The sequence below is a fragment of the Alligator sinensis genome, unplaced genomic scaffold (genome assembly GCF_000455745.1).
Source record: "Alligator sinensis unplaced genomic scaffold, ASM45574v1 scaffold1805_1, whole genome shotgun sequence".
NCBI classification, from domain to species: Eukaryota; Metazoa; Chordata; order Crocodylia; family Alligatoridae; genus Alligator; species Alligator sinensis.
Genome location: NW_005843710.1, coordinates 38,824 through 39,352, shown reverse-complemented (window position 1 = coordinate 39,352; position 529 = coordinate 38,824).

Here is a 529-nt window from a genome sequence, read left to right as displayed (position 1 = left end):
TTGCCTCAACCCAGCCCTTATATATCTGGGATAAAGTCAGCAGAGGGCAGGGCCCACATGACAGACAGCTCTGCAGAGCAATCAGAAAGAGGTACTGTCTGTCCAGACCAATTAGCTGTTGCTCTCAAGGGGCCCTCCTCTCCTACCTGGCACAGTGATTACAAATTAATTAACTTTGCTTTCAGCCAGGTGATTAGCCTGGGTAACAGAACAGGGAGCTGCAAGAGTACACAGATCCAAAGCCTTCCACATAGTTAAGCCAATCAATAGGTGCATTCCCTAATGGCACGTTTAGTAACCGATCATGTGCAACTCCTGGTCTCCTAATGAGGTGCTATCTAATTTGTCTTTGCCTCCCACACCTCGGTGCCTGTCATAACTGTGACTTGCTTGTTCTTGTTTTTAACTCACCTGATACAATTCTGTTGAGGGAGACTAGGCATTGGCAGAATGACATCAGCTTCAAACAGAAGCAAATTAATTTGTGACCACTTTGGCCGTGTGTAGAGGAAACAAAATTTCCTGTTTA